This window comes from Mya arenaria, chromosome 13, assembly GCF_026914265.1.
Source record: "Mya arenaria isolate MELC-2E11 chromosome 13, ASM2691426v1".
Taxonomy (NCBI): domain Eukaryota; kingdom Metazoa; phylum Mollusca; class Bivalvia; order Myida; family Myidae; genus Mya; species Mya arenaria.
Genome location: NC_069134.1, coordinates 28,242,776 through 28,261,859, shown reverse-complemented (window position 1 = coordinate 28,261,859; position 19,084 = coordinate 28,242,776). Strand labels below are relative to the sequence as shown.

At 38.5% G+C, this 19,084-nt stretch overlaps 27 non-coding genes across 27 annotated transcripts; 16 read left to right on the top strand and 11 right to left on the bottom strand.

The window, feature by feature from the left end:
- Positions 1–764: 764 nt before the first annotated feature.
- Trnaq-cug (transfer RNA glutamine (anticodon CUG)) lies at positions 765–836 on the bottom strand. Its single transcript has one exon. It is a non-coding gene; the product is annotated as a tRNA-Gln (tRNA).
- Positions 837–974: 138 nt separating this feature from the next.
- On the top strand, positions 975–1,045 carry Trnag-gcc (transfer RNA glycine (anticodon GCC)). The gene has a single exon. It is a non-coding gene; the product is annotated as a tRNA-Gly (tRNA).
- A 908-nt stretch (positions 1,046–1,953) lies between these two features.
- Trnaq-cug (transfer RNA glutamine (anticodon CUG)) lies at positions 1,954–2,025 on the bottom strand. The gene has a single exon. It is a non-coding gene; the product is annotated as a tRNA-Gln (tRNA).
- Positions 2,026–2,163: 138 nt separating this feature from the next.
- On the top strand, positions 2,164–2,234 carry Trnag-gcc (transfer RNA glycine (anticodon GCC)). The gene has a single exon. It is a non-coding gene; the product is annotated as a tRNA-Gly (tRNA).
- A 909-nt stretch (positions 2,235–3,143) lies between these two features.
- Trnaq-cug (transfer RNA glutamine (anticodon CUG)) lies at positions 3,144–3,215 on the bottom strand. Its single transcript has one exon. It is a non-coding gene; the product is annotated as a tRNA-Gln (tRNA).
- A 138-nt stretch (positions 3,216–3,353) lies between these two features.
- Positions 3,354–3,424, top strand: Trnag-gcc (transfer RNA glycine (anticodon GCC)). The gene has a single exon. It is a non-coding gene; the product is annotated as a tRNA-Gly (tRNA).
- A 1,127-nt stretch (positions 3,425–4,551) lies between these two features.
- Trnag-gcc (transfer RNA glycine (anticodon GCC)) lies at positions 4,552–4,622 on the top strand. Its single transcript has one exon. It is a non-coding gene; the product is annotated as a tRNA-Gly (tRNA).
- A 910-nt stretch (positions 4,623–5,532) lies between these two features.
- Positions 5,533–5,604, bottom strand: Trnaq-cug (transfer RNA glutamine (anticodon CUG)). Its single transcript has one exon. It is a non-coding gene; the product is annotated as a tRNA-Gln (tRNA).
- Positions 5,605–5,742: 138 nt separating this feature from the next.
- Trnag-gcc (transfer RNA glycine (anticodon GCC)) lies at positions 5,743–5,813 on the top strand. The gene has a single exon. It is a non-coding gene; the product is annotated as a tRNA-Gly (tRNA).
- Positions 5,814–6,940: 1,127 nt separating this feature from the next.
- On the top strand, positions 6,941–7,011 carry Trnag-gcc (transfer RNA glycine (anticodon GCC)). Its single transcript has one exon. It is a non-coding gene; the product is annotated as a tRNA-Gly (tRNA).
- A 910-nt stretch (positions 7,012–7,921) lies between these two features.
- Trnaq-cug (transfer RNA glutamine (anticodon CUG)) lies at positions 7,922–7,993 on the bottom strand. The gene has a single exon. It is a non-coding gene; the product is annotated as a tRNA-Gln (tRNA).
- Positions 7,994–8,131: 138 nt separating this feature from the next.
- Positions 8,132–8,202, top strand: Trnag-gcc (transfer RNA glycine (anticodon GCC)). The gene has a single exon. It is a non-coding gene; the product is annotated as a tRNA-Gly (tRNA).
- Positions 8,203–9,322: 1,120 nt separating this feature from the next.
- On the top strand, positions 9,323–9,393 carry Trnag-gcc (transfer RNA glycine (anticodon GCC)). The gene has a single exon. It is a non-coding gene; the product is annotated as a tRNA-Gly (tRNA).
- A 909-nt stretch (positions 9,394–10,302) lies between these two features.
- Positions 10,303–10,374, bottom strand: Trnaq-cug (transfer RNA glutamine (anticodon CUG)). Its single transcript has one exon. It is a non-coding gene; the product is annotated as a tRNA-Gln (tRNA).
- Positions 10,375–10,512: 138 nt separating this feature from the next.
- On the top strand, positions 10,513–10,583 carry Trnag-gcc (transfer RNA glycine (anticodon GCC)). Its single transcript has one exon. It is a non-coding gene; the product is annotated as a tRNA-Gly (tRNA).
- Positions 10,584–11,500: 917 nt separating this feature from the next.
- Positions 11,501–11,572, bottom strand: Trnaq-cug (transfer RNA glutamine (anticodon CUG)). Its single transcript has one exon. It is a non-coding gene; the product is annotated as a tRNA-Gln (tRNA).
- A 138-nt stretch (positions 11,573–11,710) lies between these two features.
- On the top strand, positions 11,711–11,781 carry Trnag-gcc (transfer RNA glycine (anticodon GCC)). Its single transcript has one exon. It is a non-coding gene; the product is annotated as a tRNA-Gly (tRNA).
- Positions 11,782–12,691: 910 nt separating this feature from the next.
- Positions 12,692–12,763, bottom strand: Trnaq-uug (transfer RNA glutamine (anticodon UUG)). The gene has a single exon. It is a non-coding gene; the product is annotated as a tRNA-Gln (tRNA).
- A 138-nt stretch (positions 12,764–12,901) lies between these two features.
- Trnag-gcc (transfer RNA glycine (anticodon GCC)) lies at positions 12,902–12,972 on the top strand. The gene has a single exon. It is a non-coding gene; the product is annotated as a tRNA-Gly (tRNA).
- A 910-nt stretch (positions 12,973–13,882) lies between these two features.
- Trnaq-cug (transfer RNA glutamine (anticodon CUG)) lies at positions 13,883–13,954 on the bottom strand. Its single transcript has one exon. It is a non-coding gene; the product is annotated as a tRNA-Gln (tRNA).
- Positions 13,955–14,092: 138 nt separating this feature from the next.
- Trnag-gcc (transfer RNA glycine (anticodon GCC)) lies at positions 14,093–14,163 on the top strand. The gene has a single exon. It is a non-coding gene; the product is annotated as a tRNA-Gly (tRNA).
- Positions 14,164–15,072: 909 nt separating this feature from the next.
- Positions 15,073–15,144, bottom strand: Trnaq-cug (transfer RNA glutamine (anticodon CUG)). The gene has a single exon. It is a non-coding gene; the product is annotated as a tRNA-Gln (tRNA).
- Positions 15,145–15,282: 138 nt separating this feature from the next.
- Positions 15,283–15,353, top strand: Trnag-gcc (transfer RNA glycine (anticodon GCC)). Its single transcript has one exon. It is a non-coding gene; the product is annotated as a tRNA-Gly (tRNA).
- A 1,120-nt stretch (positions 15,354–16,473) lies between these two features.
- Positions 16,474–16,544, top strand: Trnag-gcc (transfer RNA glycine (anticodon GCC)). The gene has a single exon. It is a non-coding gene; the product is annotated as a tRNA-Gly (tRNA).
- A 910-nt stretch (positions 16,545–17,454) lies between these two features.
- Trnaq-cug (transfer RNA glutamine (anticodon CUG)) lies at positions 17,455–17,526 on the bottom strand. The gene has a single exon. It is a non-coding gene; the product is annotated as a tRNA-Gln (tRNA).
- Positions 17,527–17,664: 138 nt separating this feature from the next.
- Trnag-gcc (transfer RNA glycine (anticodon GCC)) lies at positions 17,665–17,735 on the top strand. Its single transcript has one exon. It is a non-coding gene; the product is annotated as a tRNA-Gly (tRNA).
- Positions 17,736–17,921: 186 nt separating this feature from the next.
- Positions 17,922–17,993, top strand: Trnaq-uug (transfer RNA glutamine (anticodon UUG)). The gene has a single exon. It is a non-coding gene; the product is annotated as a tRNA-Gln (tRNA).
- The last annotated feature ends 1,091 nt before the right edge of the window (positions 17,994–19,084 follow it).

Genomic DNA, 19,084 nt, shown 5'->3' with positions numbered 1-19,084 from the left:
TCCCTTGAGTCACCGGATCCAAAGTCCTGCATTCAGATCATTTCACCACGGACGAGACCTGGGTCGTAAAATAATGCATATGCAAGTTTATACTTTATTTTAATGGATACCACTACCACGAAACATATATTGGTTCTTTCAAGTTGGCAACAAAATGGCAACATTTCGATAATAGAATGTCGCATCGGGGGATTTCAGTGGTAGAATGCTCGCCTTCCACTTGGGCGGTCTTGGTTCGATTTCAGGACGATGCATACTTTATTTTCATTTAACGGTAAATTGGTATATATTTACAGCAATATGTATTTCTTGTCGTTCACAGTATATTCATCGAGTAATTGCCTTAAGTTTACAGCCGGTGTAAGAACGTAGAACACTGACATCTGTTATTATATACTCTTGTTTGTGTAATGTTGATTTCAGATACATTTGTAGAGGCTGAATGAACATTATACGTACACAAATATCAACTATTTCTTAAAATATCGAAACAACATTATTTATAAAAGCTATAGCCCATACACCCCAAGTAATCCTTGTAACGTTAGAACAGTTAAAAATGACGATAACATCGGTTACGCTAATGTACGCCAACATCGTACGCAACGTTTGTATTTTTCTCCAGTATTAAAAGTAAACTAAAAAGTGGACAATCACAACATTATATATGCAAGTAATGATGCACGAGATGCTGTATTCAGCCACATGTGTTTATAATCAAACTCATCAACATGTCACATCTGCGGGTATAAAAAGTTATGGATAGGTCCCGCCGAGATTTGAACTCGGATCGCAGGATTCAGAGTCCTGAGTGCTAACCATTACACCACGCGACCTCTACGTACGGTAATGAGTGCGTATAAAAATAGGTCATTCAGACAGGACGTTATACTTGTGTGTTTGATGGATGATAGTAAATAGTTTTTCAATTTCTTATTGCTCACAATTTGGCAACAGTGAGTAATATGCAATCAGCATCGGTGGTTCAGTGGTAGAATGCTCGCCTGCCACGCGGGCGGCCCGGGTTCGATTCCCGGCCGATGCACATTTTTATTCCTATTCGAAACGTAAACTTGTTATTTATCGTGAAATTCCCTTTCACTGCTTACTTGACTTTTGTCGGTATGAGATCAGGAAAGTGCACCTTTAACACCTACTGATATAACAAACTTGCGATTGGGAAAAATAATTGCACTAGGTCCCTTGAGTCACCGGATCCATAGTCCTGCATTCAGATCATTTCACCACGGACGAGACCTGGGTCGTAAAATAATGCATATGCAAGTTTATACCTTATTTTGATGGATACCACTACCACGAAACATATATTGGTTCTTTCAAGTTGGCAACAAAATGGCAACATTTCGATAGTAGAATGTCGCCTCGGGGGATTTCAGTGCTAGAATGCTCGCCTTCCACTTAGGCGGTCTTGGTTCGATTTCAGGACGATGCATACTTTATTTTCATTTAACTGTTAGTTGGTATATATTTACAGCAATATGTATTTCTTGTCGTTCACAGTATATTTATCGAGTAATTGCCTTAAGTTTACAGCCGGTGTAAGAACGTAGAACACTGACATCTGTTATTATAGACTCTTGTTTGTGTAATGTTTTTTTCATATAGAGGTTGAATGAACATTATACGTACACAAATATCAACTATTTCTTTAAATATCGAAACAACATTATTTATAAAAGCTATAGCCCATACACCCCAAGCAATCCTTGTAACGTTAGAACAGTTAAAATTGACGATACCATCGGTTACGCTAATGTACGCCAACATCGTACGCAACGTTTATATTTTTCTCCAGTATTAAAAGTAAACTAAAAAGTGGACAATCACAACATTATATGCAAGTAATGATGCACGAAATGTTGTATTCCGCCACATGTGTTTATAATCAAACTCATCAACATGTCACATCTGCGGGTATAAAAAGTTATGGATAGGTCCCGCCGAGATTTGAACTCGGATCGCAGGATTCAGAGTCCTGAGTGCTAACCATTACACCACGCGACCTCTACGTACGCCAATGAGTGCATATAAAAATAGGTCATTCAGACAGGACGTTATACTAGTGTGTTTGATGAATGATAGTAAATAGCTTTTCAATTTCTTATTGCTCACAAGTTGGCAACAGTGAGTAATATGCAATCAGCATCGGTGGTTCATTGGTAGAATGCTCGCCTGCCACGCGGGCGGCCCGGGTTCGATTCCCGGCCGATGCACATTTTTATTCCTATTGAAACGTAAACTTGTTATTTATCGTGAAATTCCCTTTCACTGCTTACTTGACTTTTGTCGGTATGAGATCAGGAAAGTGCACCTTTAACACCTACTGATATAACAAACTTGCGATTGGGAAAAATAATTGCACTAGGTCCCTTGAGTCACCGGATCCAAAGTCCTGCATTCAGATCATTTCACCACGGACGAAACCTGGGTCGTAAAATAATGCATATGCAAGTTTATACTTTATTTTGATGGATACCACTACCACGAAACATATATTGGTTCTTTCAAGTTGGCAACAAAATGGCAACATTTCGATAATAGAATGTCGCATCGGGGGATTTCAGTGGTAGAATGCTCGCCTTCCACTTGGGCGGTCTTGGTTTGATTTCAGAACGATGCATACTTTATTTTCATTTAACCGTAAATCTGTATATATTTACAGCAATATGTATTTCTTGTCGTTCACAGTATATTTATCGAGTAATTGCCTTAAGTTTACAGCCGGTGTAAGAACGTAGAACACTGACATCTGTTATTATATATTCTTGTTTGTGTAATGTTAATTTCATATAGAGGCTGAATGAACATTATACGTACACAAATATCAACTATTTCTTAAAATATCGAAACAACATTATTTATAAAAGCTATAGCCCATACACCCCAAGTAATCCTTGAAACGTTAGAACAGTTAAACATGACGATAACATTGGTTACGCTAATGTAAGCCAACATCGTACGCAACGTTTGTATTTTTCTCCAGTATTAAAAGTAAACTAAAAAGTGGACAATCACAACATTATATGTGCAAGTAATGATGCAGGAGATGCTGTATTCAGCCACATGTGTTTATAATCAAACTCATCAACATGTCACATCTGCGGGTATAAAAAGTTATGGATAGGTCCCGCCGAGATTTGAACTCGGATCGCAGGATTCAGAGTCCTGAGTGCTAACCATTACACCACGCGACCTCTACGTACGGCAATGAGTGCGTATAAAAATAGGTCATTCAGACAGGACGTTATACTTGTGTGTTTGATGGATGATAGTAAATAGCTTTTCAATTTCTTATTGCTCACAATTTGGCAACAGTGAGCAATATGCAATCAGCATCGGTGGTTCATTGGTAGAATGCTCGCCTGCCACGCGGGCGGCCCGGGTTCGATTCCCGGCCGATGCACATTTTTATTCCTATTGAAACGTAAACTTGTTATTTATCGTCAAATTCCCTTTCACTGCTTACTTGACTTTTGTCGGTATGAGATCAGGAAAGTGCACCTTTAACACCTACTGATATAACAAACTTGCGATTGGGAAAAATAATTGCACTAGGTCCCTTGAGTAACCGGATCCAAAGTCCTGCATTCAGATCATTTCACCACGGACGAGACCTGGGTCGTAAAATAATGCATATGCAAGTTTATACCTTATTTTAATGGATACCACTACCACGAAACATATATTGGTTCTTTCAAGTTGGCAACAAAATGGCAACATTTCGATAGTAGAATGTCGCCTCGGGGGATTTCAGTGCTAGAATGCTCGCCTTCCACTTGGGCGGTCTTGGTTCGATTTCAGGACGATGCATACTTTATTTTCATTTAACGGTAAATTGGTATATATTTACAGCAATATGTATTTCTTGTCGTTCACAGTATATTCATCGAGTAATTGCCTTAAGTTTACAGCCGGTGTAAGAACGTAGAACACTGACATCTGTTATTATATACTCTTGTTTGTGTAATGTTGATTTCATATACATTTGTAGAGGCTGAATGAACATTATACGTACACAAATATCAACTATTTCTTAAAATATCGAAACAACATTATTTATAAAAGCTATAGCCCATACACCCCAAGTAATCCTTGAAACGTTAGAACAGTTAAAAATGACGATAACATCGGTTACGCTAATGTACGCCAACATCGTACGCAACGTTTGTATTTTTCTCCAGTATTAAAAGTAAACTAAAAAGTGGACAATCACAACATTATATATGCAAGTAATGATGCACGAGATGCTGTATTCAGCCACATGTGTTTATAATCAAACTCATCAACATGTCACATCTGCGGGTATAAAAAGTTATGGATAGGTCCCGCCGAGATTTGAACTCGGATCGCAGGATTCAGAGTCCTGAGTGCTAACCATTACACATAGCGACCTCTACATACGGCAATGAGTGCGTATAAAAATAGGTCATTCAGACAGGACGTTATACTTGTGTGTTTGATGGATGATAGTAAATAGTTTTTCAATTTCTTATTGCTCACAATTTGGCAACAGTGAATAATATGCAATCAGCATCGGTGGTTCAGTGGTAGAATGCTCGCCTGCCACGCGGGCGGCCCGGGTTCGATTCCCGGCCGATGCACATTTTTATTCCTATTCGAAACGTAAACTTGTTATTTATCGTGAAATTCCCTTTCACTGCTTACTTGACTTTTGTCGGTATGAGATCAGGAAAGTGCACCTTTAACACCTACTGATATAACAAACTTGCGATTGGGAAAAATAATTGCACTAGGTCCCTTGAGTCACCGGATCGATAGTCCTGCATTCAGATCATTTCACCACGGACGAGACCTGGGTCGTAAAATAATGCATATGCAAGTTTATACTTTATTTTGATGGATACCACTACCACGAAACATATATTGGTTCTTTCAAGTTGGCAACAAAATGGCAACATTTCGATAGTAGAATGTCGCATCGGGGGATTTCAGTGCTAGAATAGTCGCCTTCCACTTGGGCGGTCTTGGTTCGATTTCAGGACGATGCATACTTTATTTTCATTTAACCGTAAGTTGGTATATATTTACAGCAATATGTATTTCTTGTCGTTCACAGTATATTTATCGAGTAATTGCCTTAAGTTTACAGCCGGTGTAAGAACGTAGAACACTGACATCTGTTATTATATACTCTTGTTTGTGTAATGTTAATTTCATATAGAGGCTGAATGAACATTATACGTACACAAATATCAACTATTTCTTAAAATATCGAAACAACATTATTTATAAAAGCTATAGCCCATACACCCCAAGTAATCCTTGAAACGTTAGAACAGTTAAAAATTACGATAACATCGGTTACGCTAATGTACGCCAACATCGTACGTAACGATTGTATTTTTCTCCAGTATTAAAAGTAAACTAAAAAGTGGACAATCACAACATTATATATGCAAGTAATGATGCACGAGATGCTGTATTCAGCCACATGTGTTTATAATCAAACTCATCAACATGTCACATCTGCGGGTATAAAAAGTTATGGATAGGTCCCGCCGAGATTTGAACTCGGATCGCAGGATTCAGAGTCCTGAGTGCTAACCATTACACCACGCGACCTCTACATACGGCAATGAGTGCGTATAAAAATAGCTCATTCAGACAGGACGTTATACTTGTGTGTTTGATGGATGATAGTAAATAGCTTTTCAATTTCTTATTGCTCACAATTTGGCAACAGTGAGCAATATGCAATCAGCATCGGTGGTTCATTGGTAGAATGCTCGCCTGCCACGCGGGCGGCCCGGGTTCGATTCCCGGCCGATGCACATTTTTATTCCTATTGAAACGTAAACTTGTTATTTATCGTCAAATTCCCTTTCACTGCTTACTTGACTTTTGTCGGTATGAGATCAGGAAAGTGCACCTTTAACACCTACTGATATAACAAACTTGCGATTGGGAAAAATAATTGCACTAGGTCCCTTGAGTAACCGGATCCAAAGTCCTGCATTCAGATCATTTCACCACGGACGAGACCTGGGTCGTAAAATAATGCATATGCAAGTTTATACCTTATTTTAATGGATACCACTACCACGAAACATATATTGGTTCTTTCAAGTTGGCAACAAAATGGCAACATTTCGATAGTAGAATGTCGCCTCGGGGGATTTCAGTGCTAGAATGCTCGCCTTCCACTTGGGCGGTCTTGGTTCGATTTCAGGACGATGCATACTTTATTTTCATTTAACGGTAAATTGGTATATATTTACAGCAATATGTATTTCTTGTCGTTCACAGTATATTCATCGAGTAATTGCCTTAAGTTTACAGCCGGTGTAAGAACGTAGAACACTGACATCTGTTATTATATACTCTTGTTTGTGTAATGTTGATTTCATATACATTTGTAGAGGCTGAATGAACATTATACGTACACAAATATCAACTATTTCTTAAAATATCGAAACAACATTATTTATAAAAGCTATAGCCCATACACCCCAAGTAATCCTTGAAACGTTAGAACAGTTAAAAATGACGATAACATCGGTTACGCTAATGTACGCCAACATCGTACGCAACGTTTGTATTTTTCTCCAGTATTAAAAGTAAACTAAAAAGTGGACAATCACAACATTATATATGCAAGTAATGATGCACGAGATGCTGTATTCAGCCACATGTGTTTATAATCAAACTCATCAACATGTCACATCTGCGGGTATAAAAAGTTATGGATAGGTCCCGCCGAGATTTGAACTCGGATCGCAGGATTCAGAGTCCTGAGTGCTAACCATTACACATAGCGACCTCTACATACGGCAATGAGTGCGTATAAAAATAGCTCATTCAGACAGGACGTTATACTTGTGTGTTTGATGGATGATAGTAAATAGTTTTTCAATTTCTTATTGCTCACAATTTGGCAACAGTGAATAATATGCAATCAGCATCGGTGGTTCAGTGGTAGAATGCTCGCCTGCCACGCGGGCGGCCCGGGTTCGATTCCCGGCCGATGCACATTTTTATTCCTATTCGAAACGTAAACTTGTTATTTATCGTGAAATTCCCTTTCACTGCTTACTTGACTTTTGTCGGTATGAGATCAGGAAAGTGCACCTTTAACACCTACTGATATAACAAACTTGCGATTGGGAAAAATAATTGCACTAGGTCCCTTGAGTCACCGGATCGATAGTCCTGCATTCAGATCATTTCACCACGGACGAGACCTGGGTCGTAAAATAATGCATATGCAAGTTTATACTTTATTTTGATGGATACCACTACCACGAAACATATATTGGTTCTTTCAAGTTGGCAACAAAATGGCAACATTTCGATAGTAGAATGTCGCATCGGGGGATTTCAGTGCTAGAATAGTCGCCTTCCACTTGGGCGGTCTTGGTTCGATTTCAGGACGATGCATACTTTATTTTCATTTAACCGTAAGTTGGTATATATTTACAGCAATATGTATTTCTTGTCGTTCACAGTATATTTATCGAGTAATTGCCTTAAGTTTACAGCCGGTGTAAGAACGTAGAACACTGACATCTGTTATTATATACTCTTGTTTGTGTAATGTTAATTTCATATAGAGGCTGAATGAACATTATACGTACACAAATATCAACTATTTCTTAAAATATCGAAACAACATTATTTATAAAAGCTATAGCCCATACACCCCAAGTAATCCTTGAAACGTTAGAACAGTTAAAAATTACGATAACATCGGTTACGCTAATGTACGCCAACATCGTACGTAACGATTGTATTTTTCTCCAGTATTAAAAGTAAACTAAAAAGTGGACAATCACAACATTATATATGCAAGTAATGATGCACGAGATGCTGTATTCAGCCACATGTGTTTATAATCAAACTCATCAACATGTCACATCTGCGGGTATAAAAAGTTATGGATAGGTCCCGCCGAGATTTGAACTCGGATCGCAGGATTCAGAGTCCTGAGTGCTAACCATTACACCACGCGACCTCTACATACGGCAATGAGTGCGTATAAAAATAGCTCATTCAGACAGGACGTTATACTTGTGTGTTTGATGGATGATAGTAAATAGCTTTTCAATTTCTTATTGCTCACAATTTGGCAACAGTGAGTAATATGCAATCAGCATCGGTGGTTCAGTGGTAGAATGCTCGCCTGCCACGCGGGCGGCCCGGGTTCGATTCCCGGCCGATGCACATTTTTATTCCTATTCGAAACGTAAACTTGTTATTTATCGTGAAATTCCCTTTCACTGCTTACTTGACTTTTGTCGGTATGAGATCAGGAAAGTGCACCTTTAACACCTTCTGATATAACAAACTTGCGATTGGGAAAAATAATTGCACTAGGTCCCTTGAGTCACCGGATCCATAGTCCTGCATTCAGATCATTTCACCACGGACGAGACCTGGGTCGTAAAATAATGCATATGCAAGTTTATACCTTATTTTGATGGATACCACTACCACGAAACATATATTGGTTCTTTCAAGTTGGCAACAAAATGGCAACATTTCGATAATAGAATGTCGCATCGGGGGATTTCAGTGGTAGAATGCTCGCCTTCCACTTGGGCGGTCTTGGTTCGATTTCAGGACGATGCATACTTTATTTTCATTTAACCTTAAGTTGGTATATATTTACAGCAATATGTATTTCTTGTCGTTCACAGTATATTTATCGAGTAATTTCCTTAAGTTTACAGCCGGTGTAAGAACGTAGAACACTGACATCTGTTATTATATACTCTTGTTTGTGTAATGTTAATTTCATATAGAGGCTGAATGAACATTATACGTACACAAATATCAACTATTTCTTAAAATATCGAAACAACATTATTTATAAAAGCTATAGCCCATACACCCCAAGCAATCCTTGAAACGTTAGAACAGTTAAAAATGACGATAACATCGGTTACGCTTATGTACGCCAACATCGTACGCAACGTTTGTATTTTTCTCCAGTATTAAAAGTAAACTAAAAAGTGGACAATCACAACATTATATGTGCAAGTAATGATGCAGGAGATGCTGTATTCAGCCACATGTGTTTATAATCAAACTCATCAACATGTCACATCTGCGGGTATAAAAAGTTATGGATAGGTCCCGCCGAGATTTGAACTCGGATCGAAGGATTCAGAGTCCTGAGTGCTAACCATTACACCACGCGACCTCTACGTACGGCAATGAGTGCGTATAAAAATAGGTCATTCAGACAGGACGTTATACTAGTGTGTTTGATGAATGATAGTAAATAGCTTTTCAATTTCTTATTGCTCACAAGTTGGCAACAGTGAGTAAGATGCAATCAGCATCGGTGGTTCAGTGGTAGAATGCTCGCCTGCCACGCGGGCGGCCCGGGTTCGATTCCCGGCCGATGCACATTTTTATTCCTATTGAAACGTAAACTTGTTATTTATCGTGAAATTCCCTTTCACTGATTACTTGACTTTTGTCGGTATGAGATCAGGAAAGTGCACCTTTAACACCTACTGATATAACAAACTTGCGATTGGGAAAAATAATTGCACTAGGTCCCTTGAGTCACCGGATCCAAAGTCCTGCATTCAGATCATTTCACCACGGACGAGACCTGGGTCGTAAAATAATGCATATGCAAGTTTATACTTTATTTTGATGGATACCACTACCACGAAACATATATTGGTTCTTTCAAGTTGGCAACAAAATGGCAACATTTCGATAATAGAATGTCGCATCGGGGGATTTCAGTGCTAGAATGCTCGCCTTCCACTTGGGCGGTCTTGGTTTGATTTCAGGACGATGCATACTTTATTTTCATTTAACGGTAAATTGGTATATATTTACAGCAATATGTATTTCTTGTCGTTCACAGTATATTTATCGAGTAATTGCCTTAAGTTTACAGCCGGTGTAAGAACGTAGAACACTGACATCTGTTATTATATACTCTTGTTTGTGTAATGTTAATTTCATATAGAGGCTGAATGAACATTATACGTACACAAATATCAACTATTTCTTAAAATATCGAAACAACATTATTTATAAAAGCTATAGCCCATACACCCCAAGTAATCCTTGAAACGTTAGAACAGTTAAACATGACGATAACATTGGTTACGCTAATGTACGCCAACATCGTACGCAACGTTTGTATTTTTCTCCAGTATTAAAAGTAAACTAAAAAGTGACCAATCACAACATTATATGTGCAAGTAATGATGCAGGAGATGCTGTATTCAGCCACATGTGTTTATAATCAAACTCATCAACATGTCACATCTGCGGGTATAAAAAGTTATGGATAGGTCCCGCCGAGATTTGAACTCGGATTGCAGGATTCAGAGTCCTGAGTGCTAACCATTACACCACGCGACCTCTACGTACGGCAATGAGTGCGTATAAAAATAGCTCATTCAGACAGGACGTTATACTTGTGTGTTTGATGGATGATAGTAAATAGCTTTTCAATTTCTTATTGCTCACAATTTGGCAACAGTGAGCAATATGCAATCAGCATCGGTGGTTCATTGGTAGAATGCTCGCCTGCCACGCGGGCGGCCCGGGTTCGATTCCCGGCCGATGCACATTTTTATTTCTATTGAAACGTAAACTTGTTATTTATCGTCAAATTCCCTTTCACTGCTTACTTGACTTTTGTCGGTATGAGATCAGGAAAGTGCACCTTTAACACCTACTGATATAACAAACTTGCGATTGGGAAAAATAATTGCACTAGGTCCCTTGAGTCACCGGATCCAAAGTCCTGCATTCAGATCATTTCACCACGGACGAGACCTGGGTCGTAAAATAATGCATATGCAAGTTTATACTTTATTTTAATGGATACCACTACCACGAAACATATATTGGTTCTTTCAAGTTGGCAACAAAATGGCAACATTTCGATAGTAGAATGTCGCCTCGGGGGATTTCAGTGCTAGAATGCTCGCCTTCCACTTGGGCGGTCTTGGTTCGATTTCAGGACGATGCATACTTTATTTTCATTTAACGGTAAATTGGTATATATTTACAGCAATATGTATTTCTTGTCGTTCACAGTATATTCATCGAGTAATTGCCTTAAGTTTACAGCCGGTGTAAGAACGTAGAACACTGACATCTGTTATTATATACTCTTGTTTGTGTAATGTTGATTTCATATACATTTGTAGAGGCTGAATGAACATTATACGTACACAAATATCAACTATTTCTTAAAATATCGAAACAACATTATTTATAAAAGCTATAGCCCATACACCCCAAGTAATCCTTGAAACGTTAGAACAGTTAAAAATGACGATAACATCGGTTACGCTAATGTACGCCAACATCGTACGCAACGTTTGTATTTTTCTCCAGTATTAAAAGTAAACTAAAAAGTGGACAATCACAACATTATATATGCAAGTAATGATGCACGAGATGCTGTATTCAGCCACATGTGTTTATAATCAAACTCATCAACATGTCACATCTGCGGGTATAAAAAGTTATGGATAGGTCCCGCCGAGATTTGAACTCGGATCGCAGGATTCAGAGTCCTGAGTGCTAACCATTACACCACGCGACCTCTACATACGGCAATGAGTGCGTATAAAAATAGGTCATTCAGACAGGACGTTATACTTGTGTGTTTGATGGATGATAGTAAATAGTTTTTCAATTTCTTATTGCTCACAATTTGGCAACAGTGAATAATATGCAATCAGCATCGGTGGTTCAGTGGTAGAATGCTCGCCTGCCACGCGGGCGGCCCGGGTTCGATTCCCGGCCGATGCACATTTTTATTCCTATTCGAAACGTAAACTTGTTATTTATCGTGAAATTCCCTTTCACTGCTTACTTGACTTTTGTCGGTATGAGATCAGGAAAGTGCACCTTTAACACCTACTGATATAACAAACTTGCGATTGGGAAAAATAATTGCACTAGGTCCCTTGAGTCACCGGATCGATAGTCCTGCATTCAGATCATTTCACCACGGACGAGACCTGGGTCGTAAAATAATGCATATGCAAGTTTATACTTTATTTTGATGGATACCACTACCACGAAACATATATTGGTTCTTTCAAGTTGGCAACAAAATGGCAACATTTCGATAGTAGAATGTCGCATCGGGGGATTTCAGTGCTAGAATAGTCGCCTTCCACTTGGGCGGTCTTGGTTCGATTTCAGGACGATGCATACTTTATTTTCATTTAACGGTAAGTTGGTATATATTTACAGCAATATGTATTTCTTGTCGTTCACAGTATATTTATCGAGTAATTGCCTTAAGTTTACAGCCGGTGTAAGAACGTAGAACACTGACATCTGTTATTATATACTCTTGTTTGTGTAATGTTAATTTCATATAGAGGCTGAATGAACATTATACGTACACAAATATCAACTATTTCTTAAAATATCGAAACAACATTATTTATAAAAGCTATAGCCCATACACCCCAAGTAATCCTTGAAACGTTAGAACAGTTAAAAATGACGATAACATCGGTTACGCTAATGTACGCCAACATCGTACGCAACGATTGTATTTTTCTCCAGTATTAAAAGTAAACTAAAAAGTGGACAATCACAACATTATATATGCAAGTAATGATGCACGAGATGCTGTATTCAGCCACATGTGTTTATAATCAAACTCATCAACATGTCACATCTGCGGGTATAAAAAGTTATGGATAGGTCCCGCCGAGATTTGAACTCGGATCGCAGGATTCAAAGTCCTGAGTGCTAACCATTACACCACGCGACCTCTACATACGGCAATGAGTGCGTATAAAAATAGCTCATTCAGACAGGACGTTATACTTGTGTGTTTGATGGATGATAGTAAATAGCTTTTCAATTTCTTATTGCTCACAATTTGGCAACAGTGAGTAATATGCAATCAGCATCGGTGGTTCAGTGGTAGAATGCTCGCCTGCCACGCGGGCGACCCGGGTTCGATTCCCGGCCGATGCACATTTTTATTCCTATTCGAAACGTAAACTTGTTATTTATCGTCAAATTCCCTTTCACTGCTTACTTGACTTTTGTCGGTATGAGATCAGGAAAGTGCACCTTTAACACCTTCTGATATAACAAACTTGCGATTGGGAAAAATAATTGCACTAGGTCCCTTGAGTCACCGGATCCATAGTCCTGCATTCAGATCATTTCACCACGGACGAGACCTGGGTCGTAAAATAATGCATATGCAAGTTTATACCTTATTTTGATGGATACCACTACCACGAAACATATATTGGTTCTTTCAAGTTGGCAACAAAATGGCAACATTTCGATAATAGAATGTCGCATCGGGGGATTTCAGTGGTAGAATGCTCGCCTTCCACTTGGGCGGTCTTGGTTCGATTTCAGGACGATGCATACTTTATTTTCATTTAACCTTAAGTTGGTATATATTTACAGCAATATGTATTTCTTGTCGTTCACAGTATATTTATCGAGTAATTTCCTTAAGTTTACAGCCGGTGTAAGAACGTAGAACACTGACATCTGTTATTATAGACTCTTGTTTGTGTAATGTTAATTTCATATAGAGGCTGAATGAACATTATACGTACACAAATATCAACTATTTCTTAAAATATCGAAACAACATTATTTATAAAAGCTATAGCCCATACACCCCAAGCAATCCTTGAAACGTTAGAACAGTTAAAAATGACGATAACATCGGTTACGCTTATGTACGCCAACATCGTACGCAACGTTTGTATTTTTCTCCAGTATTAAAAGTAAACTAAAAAGTGGACAATCACAACATTATATGTGCAAGTAATGATGCAGGAGATGCTGTATTCAGCCACATGTGTTTATAATCAAACTCATCAACATGTCACATCTGCGGGTATAAAAAGTTATGGATAGGTCCCGCCGAGATTTGAACTCGGATCGCAGGATTCAGAGTCCTGAGTGCTAACCATTACACCACGCGACCTCTACGTACGGCAATGAGTGCGTATAAAAATAGGTCATTCAGACAGGACGTTATACTAGTGTGTTTGATGAATGATAGTAAATAGCTTTTCAATTTCTTATTGCTCACAAGTTGGCAACAGTGAGTAAGATGCAATCAGCATCGGTGGTTCAGTGGTAGAATGCTCGCCTGCCACGCGGGCGGCCCGGGTTCGATTCCCGGCCGATGCACATTTTTATTCCTATTGAAACGTAAACTTGTTATTTATCGTGAAATTCCCTTTCACTGATTACTTGACTTTTGTCGGTATGAGATCAGGAAAGTGCACCTTTAACACCTACTGATATAACAAACTTGCGATTGGGAAAAATAATTGCACTAGGTCCCTTGAGTCACCGGATCCAAAGTCCTGCATTCAGATCATTTCACCACGGACGAGACCTGGGTCGTAAAATAATGCATATGCAAGTTTATACTTTATTTTGATGGATACCACTACCACGAAACATATATTGGTTCTTTCAAGTTGGCAACAAAATGGCAACATTTCGATAATAGAATGTCGCATCGGGGGATTTCAGTGCTAGAATGCTCGCCTTCCACTTGGGCGGTCTTGGTTTGATTTCAGGACGATGCATACTTTATTTTCATTTAACGGTAAATTGGTATATATTTACAGCAATATGTATTTCTTGTCGTTCACAGTATATTTATCGAGTAATTGCCTTAAGTTTACAGCCGGTGTAAGAACGTAGAACACTGACATCTGTTATTATAGACTCTTGTTTGTGTAATGTTAATTTCATATAGAGGCTGAATGAACATTATACGTACACAAATATCAACTATTTCTTAAAATATCGAAACAGCATTATTTATAAAAGCTATAGCCCATACACCCCAAGTAATCCTTGAAACGTTAGAACAGTTAAACATGACGATAACATTGGTTACGCTAATGTACGCCAACATCGTACGCAACGTTTGTATTTTTCTCCAGTATTAAAAGTAAACTAAAAAGTGGACAATCACAACATTATATATGCAAGTAATGATGCACGAGATGTTGTATTCAGCCACATGTGTTTATAATCAAACTCATCAACATGTCACATCTGCGGGTATAAAAAGTTATGGATAGGTCCCGCCGAGATTTGAACTCGGATCGCAGGATTCAGAGTCCTGAGTGCTAACCATTACACCACGCGACCTCTACATACGGCAATGAGTGCGTATAAAAATAGCTCATTCAGACAGGACGTTATACTTGTGTGTTTGATGGATGATAGTAAATAGTTTTTCAATTTCTTATTGCTCACAATTTGGCAACAGTGAATAATATGCAATCAGCATCGGTGGTTCAGTGGTAGAATGCTCGCCTGCCACGCGGGCGGCCCGGGTTCGATTCCCGGCCGATGCACATTTTTATTCCTATTCGAAACGTAAACTGGTTATTTATCGTGAAATTCCCTTTCACTGCTTACTTGACTTTTGTCGGTATGAGATCAGGAAAGTGCACCTTTAACACCTACTGATATAACAAACTTGCGATTGGGAAAAATAATTGCACTAGGTCCCTTGAGTCACCGGATCGATAGTCCTGCATTCAGATCATTTCACCACGGACGAGACCTGGGTCGTAAAATAATGCATATGCAAGTTTATACTTTATTTTGATGGATACCACTACCACGAAACATATATTGGTTCTTTCAAGTTGGCAACAAAATGGCAACATTTCGATAGTAGAATGTCGCATCGGGGGATTTCAGTGCTAGAATACTCGCCTTCCACTTGGGCGGTCTTGGTTCGATTTCAGGACGATGCATACTTTATTTTCATTTAACCGTAAGTTGGTATATATTTACAGCAATATGTATTTCTTGTCGTTCACAGTATATTTATCGAGTAATTGCCTTAAGTTTACAGCCGGTGTAAGAACGTAGAACACTGACATCTGTTATTATATACTCTTGTTTGTGTAATGTTAATTTCATATAGAGGCTGAATGAACATTATACGTACACAAATATCAACTATTTCTTAAAATATCGAAACAACATTATTTATAAAAGCTATAGCCCATACACCCCAAGTAATCCTTGAAACGTTAGAACAGTTAAAAATGACGATACCATCGGTTACGCTAATGTACGCCAACATCGTACGCAACGATTGTATTTTTCTCCAGTATTAAAAGTAAACTAAAAAGTGGACAATCACAACATTATATATGCAAGTAATGATGCACGAGATGCTGTATTCAGCCACATGTGTTTATAATCAAACTCATCAACATGTCACATCTGCGGGTATAAAAAGTTATGGATAGGTCCAGCCGAGATTTGAACTCGGATAGCAGGATTCAAAGTCCTGAGTGCTAACCATTACACCACGCGACCTCTACATACGGCAATGAGTGCGTATAAAAATAGCTCATTCAGACAGGACGTTATACTTGTGTGTTTGATGGATGATAGTAAATAGCTTTTCAATTTCTTATTGCTCACAATTTGGCAACAGTGAGTAATATGCAATCAGCATCGGTGGTTCAGTGGTAGAATACTCGCCTGCCACGCGGGCGGCCCGGGTTCGATTCCCGGCCGATGCACATTTTTATTCCTATTCGAAACGTAAACTTGTTATTTATCGTCAAATTCCCTTTCACTGCTTACTTGACTTTTGTCGGTATGAGATCAGGAAAGTGCACCTTTAACACCTTCTGATATAACAAACTTGCGATTGGGAAAAATAATTGCACTAGGTCCCTTGAGTCACCGGATCCATAGTCCTGCATTCAGATCATTTCACCACGGACGAGACCTGGGTCGTAAAATAATGCATATGCAAGTTTATACCTTATTTTGATGGATACCACTACCACGAAACATATATTGGTTCTTTCAAGTTGGCAACAAAATGGCAACATTTCGATAATAGAATGTCGCATCGGGGGATTTCAGTGGTAGAATGCTCGCCTTCCACTTGGGCGGTCTTGGTTCGATTTCAGGACGATGCATACTTTATTTTCATTTAACGGTAAATTGGTATATATTTACAGCAATATGTATTTCTTGTCGTTCACAGTATATTCATCGAGTAATTGCCTTAAGTTTACAGCCGGTGTAAGAACGTAGAACACTGACATCTGTTATTATATACTCTTGTTTGTGTAATGTTAATTTCATATAGAGGTTGAATGAACATTATACGTACACAAATATCAACTATTTCTTAAAATATCGAAACAACATTATTTATAAAAGCTATAGCCCATACACCCCAAGCAATCCTTGTAACGTTAGAACAGTTAAAAATGACGATACCATCGGTTACGCTAATGTACGCCAACATCGTACGCAACGATTGTATTTTTCTCCAGTATTAAAAGTAAACTAAAAAGTGGACAATCACAACATTATATATGCAAGTAATGATGCACGAGATGCTGTATTCAGCCACATGTGTTTATAATCAAACTCATCAACATGTCACATCTGCGGGTATAAAAAGTTATGGATAGGTCCCGCCGAGATTTGAACTCGGATCGCAGGATTCAGAGTCCTGAGTGCTAACCATTACACCACGCGACCTCTGCGCACGGCAATGAGTGCGTATAAAAATAGGTCATTCAGACAGGACGTTATACTTGTGTGTTTGATGGATGATAGTAAATAGCTTTTCAATTTCTTATTGCTCACAATTTGGCAACAGTGACTAATATGCAATCAGCATCGGTGGTTCAGTGGTAGAATGCTCGCCTGCCACGCGGGCGGCCCGGGTTCGATTCCCGGCCGATGCACATTTTTATTCCTATTTGAAACGTAAGCTTGTTATTAACACTTCTTCTTAACACTTACTGACGCCACATACATCCGATAAGAAAAACAACAACAATTGCAGATAGGACATCATATGTATGTGTGTTTGTTGGATGATAACACTGAATTACCGATAATGTTGTCATGTTTCACAACATTTTCGCCGAGGTCCCGTGGTGTAATGGTTAGCACTCAGGACTTTGAATCCTGCGATCCGAGTTCAAATCTCGGCGGGACCTTGTGATACATTTTTGTCGAAACAACGTTACACCAGCGGTTTGGGTTGTTCACCAAACCGTTGAATATTACAAATGTATTATAAAGATATAGTTTAACGAGTTGCGAGATTTCTTCATAGGCTTGCCGGTTTTTTGTTTCATACATTTTACTTTAATTCCAACTACAGAACACAAGTGTTAACAGCATGCTTAATACTTCGTTTCAGTATTCTTGACAACAGACTTCAGATAATGATGATATTGTGTGATTCTCTTGTTTAACACATTTAAAATAAGTTTTATTTTAACTCATTGTTAGTGGAAATATATTTAAAACAGTGAATTATTTGAATCTAGAAAAAAATATTAAATCTAGAATGCTTAGACCAAGTTGAGATTGAGATCTTAGATGTCAACGCAGTGCATAGACCTATACACTATATGGATATGCACGATATACCGTGACAGTACGTACATTGGCGTTATATTCTATACCAGTATATACTGTGCACTATATTCTATTCATTTTCAGAGGTGTTGAGTGCTTCAACACCCCTGTTTTCTATGCAATGTATACAGCCAGAGATTTTTAAGATTTACTTCAACTCCTCTGTTATAGTCTATATACATTGTGGAAGCGTGCACTATACTCTATTCATTGTCAAGAGGTGTTGAAGCAGTGCTTCAACACCCCTGTTCTCTATACAATGTATACAGCCAGAGATTTTGAAGATTTACTTCAACTCCTCTGTTATAGTCTATATACATTGTGGAAGCGTGCACTATACTCTATTCATTGTCAAGAGGTGTTGAAGCAGTGCTTCAACACCCCTGTTCTCTATACAATGTATACAGCCAGAGATTTTGAAGATTTACTTCAACTCCTCTGTTATAGTCTATATACATTGTGGAAGTGTGCACTATACTCTATTCATTGTCAAGAGGTGTTGAAGCGGTGCTTCAACACCCCTGTTCTCTATACAATGTATACAGCCAGAGATTTTGAAGATTTACTTCAACTCCTCTGTTATAGTCTATATACATTGTGGAAGCGTGCACTATATTCATTCTCAGAGGTGTTGAAGCAGTGCTTCAACACCCCTGTTCTCTAT